At 40.1% G+C, this 6,000-nt stretch overlaps 1 protein-coding gene across 4 annotated transcripts in view; it reads left to right on the top strand.

Annotated features, from left to right (window-relative positions):
- Nucleotides 1-2,627: 2,627 nt before the first annotated feature.
- The window catches only part of SPAM1 (sperm adhesion molecule 1 (PH-20 hyaluronidase, zona pellucida binding)), a 46,383-nt gene continuing 43,010 nt past the window's right edge, over nucleotides 2,628-6,000 (top strand). For 2 of the 4 annotated variants that reach the window (XM_011995941.1, XM_011995942.1), the window contains exon 1: nucleotides 3,239-3,448. The gene's annotated coding sequence lies outside the window, so the exon portion shown is untranslated. Of the gene's footprint in view, nucleotides 2,939-3,238; nucleotides 3,449-6,000 lie in introns of those variants that run through there. The other 2 variants (XM_011995940.1, XM_011995943.1) reach the window with 2 other exon arrangements.

Here is a 6,000-nt window from a genome sequence, read left to right as displayed (position 1 = left end):
AATCTAATGGAAGATAAGGAATATTTTAGTAGTTTTGTTTGTTCTGATCCATTTCAGTATTGACCCCCAGTCTCCAGTGATAAGAATGTTCTCTTCCTGAAACAGGGAGAGCCTCTTTCACATGGAAAATTTTCTGTCATACCTGAGGCAGAAAGAGGTAAGTCAGAGAGCCCTTCTTGCCTCTGCTGTTGCTCAATCACCTTCAACCCAAAAAAATCAACATGCCGGGCTGGGCACAGTGGCTCACGCGTGTAATCACAGCACTTTGGGAGGCCGAGGAAGGTGGATCACCTGAGGTCAGGAGTTCAAGACAAGCCTGGCCAACATGGCGAAACGCTGTCTCTACTAAAAATACAAAAATTAGCTGGGTGCAGTGGCGCGTGCCTGCAATCCCAGCTACCTGGGAAGTTGAGGCAGGAGAATTACTTGAATCCAGGATGCGGAGATTGTGGTGAGCCAAGATTGCACAACTGCACTCCAGCCTGGGCAACAAAGTGATACTTTGTCTCAAAAAATAAAATAAAATAAAATAATAAAAATAATCCCCATACCAAAGTAGCATATTTTGGGGTAGCATGTTCTGAATTCCTTCATTTCCCCCATCTGAAACTTTACATAAGTTTCTCATAATAAAATCTGAATTAATGGCTATGGAGAGAAGAATCAGTTTAGTTGCTGAGTGATAGATCTTCAAAAGAAGAATATACAGCTTAGAATGAGAATAAATAACCAGAAAAGTGCAAACTTAAGCACATTTCTTCATATTCCATTAAACCAATCTCCCAACTGTGGGAATAAGTCAGTCTAATAAAATGGTTGAGCCTCATTGTCTTATGGAGAATATTAATCTTTTTTGTTCAAAGGTATAAATCAGACAATATTCGTACCAACTGATTCACAAAGGGGCAGCATTTTCATCAACCACACAAGATAAAATGATCAGTGTTGTTCATGAACAAAAAGTGGATCCTGTAATTCTCCAGATCTAGTGTGTTCCACAACTGTTGTTATTGGTCATATTGATGTCTCCACACCTTCATTTTCATGTGCCTCTGTCAGTTTGTAAAAGCAGAAAATGTCGTGAAATATTTGACATAGGAGACCTGCAATCTGGCTTTGATAGCTAAAAGGCTTGATTTTGTCACCTGACCAAGTTAATCCAGATTTTTGATCTATTTATATACAATTTCTGGTGTTAAGGAGCCTAATCAGGAGAGCAGCTGAGCTACCCCACCCAGGTTGTGCAAGAGTGGCCTATGAACCAGCCAACACATTTGGTGATTTGGCAAAACTTTGTGCTATAAAAGGTAGTTCTAGAATCACTTATTGTTACCGGATGGAAAGTCTTGACTGTGAGTTTTCCAGGTTCTTGGAGTGTTGAACAAAGAATTGAATAAAACGTGCAAACAAAGCAGCAAAAGAACGAAGCAACAAAAGCACAGATTTATTGAAGTGAAAGTAGCCTCCACAGAGCAGGAGCAAGCTTGAGCAAGTGGCTCAAGAGCCTCATTGCAATGTTCTTCAGGGTTTCAAATTAAACTAAAAGACTTTGGTAACACCCCTAAGTACCCTTTAGAGGCCTCCAATTGTTTATACCCTATGCAAATGAAGGATTGGCCTGTGACCAATCAGAGACTGAAGTGGAGGCTTGGTTTGAGACCAATCAGAGGCTGAAGTGGAGGTTGGCCCACAACCAATCAGAGGCATTTCTCATTTGTGACCTAGGGGAGGAGGGTTTTGTAGAGGGCAGGAACTCTGGCCCCTTTTCACTTGGGCATGGAGAGGTGGGGTTTTCCTTTTGGTCTAATTCCAAGAAGTCAGCCACAGTTTGTCCTCAGGCTTCTTGTCTCCCGACCCTATTCTCCTGCCTCATTATGACCTCCATGAAGGGTTTGAGGATGTGGTGTATGGAGTCAAACTACAGGGTTTGATTGCAATATTGTCTTGGCTTGTTACTTGGGAAGAGATCAGTACCATATTTGTTTTTAATTGGAAAGTTTTTTTTTTTCCCCATCATCTTTACTTGAGCAAGGGACAATTGTTGAGCGTGCACAGAGGTTTTTCCTTGCCCGATGAACTCACCAGAAGTAAAAGTAGAGTGACATTGTTTTTCTGGCCATGGATACCATACTCTTTCATTAATTTATCTTCCATAGTTGGTCTACCTGGTACCCCATGGACAGGAATAAAAACTAATTCAGGTTTGTTCATGCTATACAGATGTTGACATAAGCAATAATTATATTGTTTAGTTGACATGACCAAGGTTTGAGAAACTCGTGCAAGGGTGGTGTCAGGTTTGTGTGAAACCTATGAAGAAAAGAATGAGGTTAATATGAAAGAGGCAGCATTTGAAAGAAAGCCCATAGTGGAGGATCAGAGAGAGAATAGGATAGATTGAGACAAGTAATCTCTAGTGAGCTTCTCAATAAATGGGAGGTTTTGTTGAAAAAGATCCTCCCTTTACTCCCCCCACACACCAGGAAGGAGAGAAACTTAAAGGGGGAAAATAGATGAAAGTAAAGTTTTTTGATCTGTGATCTTGAGGAAAGCTGTTTGCTTTGTGGTGTCATCTTGCTTCTAGAGCCTTGACTCTGAAATCCTTACTATGAGGTCACCTGTAGGGATGGTCTTTCAGTTGTCCTGAGAGTGATGACTGGCTCTACCTTGATGTGGCTCACATGAATTCAGACAGTGTGATAGCAGTGTAGGTGGTTAGCAGTACTTCATAAAGTCCTTCCTAATAAGGTAATAGTACACACTTTTTCTAAAAATCTTGATGTATACCTGATCTCCTGGTTGAAAGAGATGGTTTAATGGATTTTTTCCTATAAGTTCTTTTTATGTCTAGATTTTTATGTTCCACTTGCCCTGATGATTGAGGATGGTATGAAGTAAGAAATTTTAATGAGTAATCCAGAGATTTGGGGAGTGAGTTGTTTATTTCTACTAAAAAATGAGTTTCTTGGTCTGATTCAATCTATAAAGAAATGCCAACATGAGGAATAACCTCAGTTGTTCATTTCTTTACCACTATCATGGTGTCGCTTGAACCTGGGAGACAGAGGTTGCAGTGAGCCGAGATTGCGCCACTGCACTCCCGCCTTGGTTACAGAATGAGACTCTGTCTCAAAAATGTTACAATGGAGGAATTGGTTAATAGGGCCTGTGTACAGGTGGTCTGCTACTGTGCTGAGAGGTGCGGTGTCTTATTAAGTCATAAAAGAATGGACACAGAATGGGGGAATGGGGAATGTGGAGGTAAAGAAGGGAACCTAATATAAGAATACTGAATTTGCCAACTAAGGTACCAGTTGTGACTACTTCATGCAGGAATGGGGACATGCCTGATGCCATAGAGTCTAATTGACTTGAGAATGCGGGAAGAAAATAAAAACTCAGGACCCCAATTCACCATGCCAAAAGAAAAAAAAAATTAAACTGAAATGTGAGTTGCGCAAGAAACTGCCTTTTTTTTTGTTCCTAAGCAGATAGTTAGAGATAAAATGTTAAATAACTCCATAGGTAGTTACTCTGTGTTCACCTTATCTTATGTAAAGTGCAGATTTACTGAGCGCTGGATGAATACGTAATTGACTATTCCCTACCTACTTCTTTTCCCTTGCAACATGTGGATTATCATACCCTCCTTTTTTCCACAATGGCCTGCCTTTCCCCTTTAAATACTGAGGCCCTCAAATTCATTTTTGGAAAAAGGCATGGACCACAGACTGTTTCTGTGATTCCATGTTTATTTCTTCTGGGCATATGCTTAACTTTGGCAAAATAACCTTCTAAATTGATTGAGACCTGTCTCTGATACTTTCTTGTTTACAAGAAATATAGTATAGGATATCTGTTGATGAAAAGAGTCAAACTGTAAAATATTTGAAGAGATTTATTCTGAGCCAAATATGAGTGATCATGGCCAGTGACACAGTCCTCAGGAGGTCCTGAGAACATGTGTCCAAGGTAGTTGGGGTGTAGCAGGACAAACCACAGACAAAACCCCTCAGACACTGAGTTAAAGAAGGAAGGGCTTTATTCAGCCAGGAGCTTTGGCAAGACTCATGTCTCCAAAAACTGAGCTCCCCGAGTGAGTAATTCCTATCTCTTTTAAGGGCTTACAACTCTAAGTGGGTCCACGTGAGGGGGTCGTGATTGATTGAGCAAGCAGTGGGTATGTGACTGGGTGCTGAAACAGAACAGGACAGGGATTTTCACAGTGCTTTTTCACATAATGTCTGGAATCTATAGATAACATAACCAGTTAGGTCAGGGGTCAATCTTTAACCACCCAGGGCGTGACGCCAGGCTGTCTGCCTGTGGATTTCATTTCTGCCTTTTAGTTTTTACTTTTTCTTTCTTTGGAGGCAGAAATTGGGCATAAGACAATATGAGGGGTGGTCTCCTCCCTTATTTATACAGCTTGGTTTTACGTATTTTAGGAAGGCATGAGACATTAATCAAATACGTTTAAGAAATACATTGGTTTGGTTTAGAAAGGCAGGACAACTCAAAGTGGGGGCTTCCAGTCTGTAGGTAAATTTAAAGATTTTCTGGCTGACAATTGGTTGAGGTTGTCTGAAGACCTGGGATCGACAGAGAGGAATGTTCAGGTTAAAGATAAAGGATTATGGACACCAAGTTTTATTGTGCAGAGGAAGCTCTTAGATAGCAGATTTTAGAGAGACCAGGTTGTAAATAGTTTTTTTAATAGGACTTAAAAGTGTGCCTGGCTCTTAGTTGATTATCTCCTGGATCTGGGAAGGAAGAAAGGAAAACAAAAGGGAAAGGGATTCTCTATAGAATGTGGATTCTTCCCACAAGACACTTTGCAGGGCAGTTTTAAGGTATGGCAAGGAAATATATCTTGGGGTTAAACATTTTTTTTCCTTGTCTCATAATGTTATGCTAGAGTCAGATTGAAAAGTAAGCCACAATATATACGGTCCAATAAAACCCAACTGATGAGAATTTACAGTTTGTAGGGCATGACTCCCTAGACCCCTTAGGTAGAAATTTGGGTAAGAAAAAAATCAGAGCTTAGTCCTCATATCCAAGAGGCAAGAGGTTGTTCTGAATACCCCAAACAATCCTATTCTTTTCATGGTAGTATAGGTGAAACGGTGTGCCAAAGTTGGGTAAGCCAATAGCTGGCTATGTGAGAAGTGCTCATTTTCAGGCTTTGCAGTTCAATGGCTCCAAGAGCCAGGAAATGAACTCTGAAGTAGCATCGGGAGGAGGGCATCTATAGAGGTTTAGCATGGGCAGCAAAAGTAGGAATTCATTGGTGACAATAGTTAGCTGCCCCTAGGAATTTATACAGCTGCTTTTTGTTTTTGGGAGAGAGATGGGCAAGGCTGATTCAAGGCATTTTGTGCTATTTTTAGTGCCCTGAGATATCTCATGTCCTAAGCAGGTAACAGTTGTTTGCATCCACTGATGTTTAGATATGAAGGATTTAAGGCCTCATTCAGCTAGTTATTTTAGGAGAATGAGGGAGTCTATAAGATCACTCTGTTTAGTTTGGCTATAAAGAAAGAGGTTATTAATGTATTGAAAAAGAGTGAAGCCTTGAGTAAAAGCTACAGGGTTGAGATTGGTTTTACGGACTTAGAAAAATATTGAGGGGAACTCATAATATCTATGAGGTATGCATCTATGTTGATTGTCTTCCTCTAAACATAAATGCAAAGATAAATTTTGAGTCCCAGAGTAATGGAATTAAAAAGAAAGCTGACCAGAGGTTAATTACTATAAACCAGACTGCATCAGCAGGAATTGAGGTCAGAATAGTGGCTGGATTAGGAATTATGGGGTGATGGGGCATTATAAGAGTTTATGACTCTCAGATCTTGTACAAATCTAAGATGGGATTTGATTCCCATCTAAATCAAATTTTACTTTTATTATTGGCAAGATTAGGGTATTGCAGGGTAAGAAGGTATAAGAAAACCCTGCTATAAAATAGTCGATTATAGGTTCAATTCCTTATTT

Source organism: Mandrillus leucophaeus, unplaced genomic scaffold (genome assembly GCF_000951045.1).
Source record: "Mandrillus leucophaeus isolate KB7577 unplaced genomic scaffold, Mleu.le_1.0 Scaffold5, whole genome shotgun sequence".
Taxonomy (NCBI): Eukaryota; Metazoa; Chordata; class Mammalia; order Primates; family Cercopithecidae; genus Mandrillus; species Mandrillus leucophaeus.
This window is presented reverse-complemented; position numbering and strand designations above follow the sequence as displayed.